Source organism: Cebus imitator, unplaced genomic scaffold (genome assembly GCF_001604975.1).
Source record: "Cebus imitator isolate Cc_AM_T3 unplaced genomic scaffold, Cebus_imitator-1.0 Scaffold567, whole genome shotgun sequence".
Taxonomy (NCBI): Eukaryota; Metazoa; Chordata; class Mammalia; order Primates; family Cebidae; genus Cebus; species Cebus imitator.
The window spans coordinates 1,172,102-1,174,811 of record NW_016107882.1 but is presented as its reverse complement, the minus strand read 5'-3'; the positions used below and the strand labels follow the sequence as shown (position 1 = coordinate 1,174,811).

Here is a 2,710-nt window from a genome sequence, read left to right as displayed (position 1 = left end):
GGTGTGGACTGTGATGTGTGACTGTGAGACATGGACTGTGAGCTGTGGACTGTGAGGTGTGGAATATGAGGTGTGACTGTGAGGTGTGGACTGTGATGTGTGACCGTGAGGTGTGGACAGTGATGTGTGGAATATGATGTATGACTGTGAGGCTTGGGCTGTGAGGTGTGGACTGTGAGGTGTGGACAGTGCGGTGTGACTCTGCGTGCGGTGTGACTGGGGAGACAGGCACGTGGAGATGGCCAGGCGTGGCGGGGCATCCTGGTTCCCTGGGCAGCACTCCCGCAGCTCTGCTCTCCCTCACTTCAGTTCGTGTTCAGTTAGAAACATGGAGACGCCACCTTTGCTCCCTGGCTACGGTGGGGTCGTGAGAAGGAGGCTGGGTGTGAGGGCTCCTCAAGGCGGAATCTTCGTTTGTATTCAGAGTTGTGTGTTGGGAAGTGGTTAAAGGCCGGGTGCGGTAAGGAAGAGGTGCGCTGCTGGAGGAGGCGAGGACAGTTGCTCTGGGCGGTTTTGTGGGTGCTGTTGTGTGAACCCCTGTTCCTGTGGCCTAAGCAGGGAAGGCTGGTCTGTGGTCGGTTCCTCCCCCTCCCCCTTCTCCTCCCTTTCCCCCTCCCATTCTCCCTCCTGTTCCTCCCCATTCTCCACCCCCGCCGGCTGAGGCTGCCCCAGCTCACCTGGGTTAGAGTACATTCTGGTCATATGTGTAGCCAGGCTCTGCCCCTTCCAGGATAAAGGCCACAGACCCCCATGGGTCCATCACAGGTGTAAGTTAGAGGAGAAGGGTCCTGAAAGATGAGACTGGGCTGAGACAAGATGTGAAGGAGCGGAAGGAAGGGGACTGTGATGGGCGTGGTGCAGCCACACCACTCCCTGGAACCTGGCGGGCCTGTCTTGTGGTCAAGGTAGAGTTGGGGGTCACACTCCTTGAGGACTGTGGCCTGGATGTGGGTGAGGCAGGGTGCACAGCTCCCAAACACAGTGGGACTGGGCTTCTGCCCCCAGGATCCATGCTGGCTTCATCCAGTCTGGGCCTCTGCCTGCCAGTGGCTCCATGATGTCCAAGCAAACAGGGCCTGTGCCCGCACAGTGGCTCTGTCCATGGCGTGCCCATCTCTGCGGCTAATGTGGCAGAAGTCAGTGGGCCCTGCCTGGTCTAATACTTGCAATGCCCTGAATGTCCTTAAGTCACCGCTGACTGGGTTAGCAGGGCAATTTGGAGATGACAGAGTTGGTAAAATGCAATAGCACTTTATTTCTAAAAATCCCTTCTAGAATAAAAATGGTCAACAGTATTAAAAACTAGGACTTTTCTATTAAACTATTATGATACCAAAATTATTAGCTTGTACTGGGAATCAGAAAGATTTCAGTTCTGTATCTTTTCTAGAATTAGAGCATTGTTTTGTCAGCCATGATGCTTATCATGCTCTTCCCATAAAACCGTGTGTAGCTGGAATGCCAGAGGTGCGTTCACTCACTCATTAGCCCGTTCAGCTCATCTATTCTGAGTCGGTGCTGAGCAGCACCTCTGAACTGCTCAGGGGTCAGCCAGTGGCTGGGAAGGGAGGAGGCAGTAGCCAGTGGGACACGGGCGGTGGAAGGAGCCTGGCGTGTGTGGGGGGAGGTGCAGGCCCGGCAGGTGAGGGCAGCACCGCTGGAGAGGACGGAGCCTTGAGCAGCCGCTTCCCTGCCGTTCTGCAGCTCCCTGGTCAGCACCAACGAACACCTGCTGCAGGAGCTGAGCCAGGTGCGGGCGCAGCACCGGGCCGAGGTGGAGCAGATGCACTGGAGCTACCAGGAGCTCAAGAAGACCATGGCCCTGTTTCCGCACGGGAGCGCCGGCCCTGGACGCTGCCAGGCCTGCTGACTCCTGCCAGGAGCTAGTGCTGCTCCTTGAGCTACCTGCTGAATTACGTGGCCTGTGCCTTCCTGTTTCTTTACTGAGTGTATTGGCTGGCAAGGGTTCTTGCTTCTGTTTGTAAGTACTTAGGATTTTTGGAATGTATTCAGGGGCTATAGCTTGTTTTTCTAAAGCATCCGAAAATGATATGATCCATCCAAGCCCTTCGCATGTTTGGAGACAAAACACATTGACATATTTTGAGACCAACTGACCATTAATCTTTCATCCAGTGTCCAGAGATGACGTAAATGCAGTGTTTCACTACCTGATATAAAGGAGAGCTATGTATGATCTTTATTTAATAAATGATACATTGTTCTGAAAAGTTAACTTTTGAAGTGTCTGTACAAACAGTAACAGCTTGTCCTTGAGTTATTTTCTAAAGCAAGTTATGCACCATGCCCGGTGAGCAGGAATAATTAAGTTCAGACTTAATACAAGTAACACTTACAGATGTGGGGGAAAATCCTTAAAAGTGTTGTTTTAAGGTGTGAACGTTTTGTAGCCAAAGCATCTGCCCAAGCCCTGGCCCTCTCGTTTGCAGTGTAGTTCCGGAAATCATGCCGTGATAGAACACAGAAGCGGATGTTTAGTTTGGAAATTTCCTGTCTCATGTCACCCTTGCTGTGATGGTAAAACAGGCTTTTGTAAAACAGGGTTTTTTAAAACGACGTTTAAATGATTTGGGAAGATGAGCAGGCCTAAGAAGAAAACGCTCTGTGCTAGGTGTGCGTGTGTGTGCGTGCGCCCGCGTGTGCGTGTGTGTATGTGTGCGTGTGATCCCTGGGGAAATCAGAGGTGGGA

The 2,710-nt window shown here is 52.4% G+C and overlaps 1 long non-coding RNA gene across 1 annotated transcript in view; it reads left to right on the top strand.

The window, feature by feature from the left end:
• Positions 1 to 2,231, top strand: part of LOC108294190 — a 5,051-nt gene extending 2,820 nt beyond the window's left edge. Inside the window, exon 2 of the long non-coding RNA XR_001820947.2 lies at positions 1,705 to 2,231. This is a non-coding gene — a long non-coding RNA (uncharacterized LOC108294190). The remainder of the gene's footprint in view (positions 1 to 1,704) is intronic.
• The last annotated feature ends 479 nt before the right edge of the window (positions 2,232 to 2,710 follow it).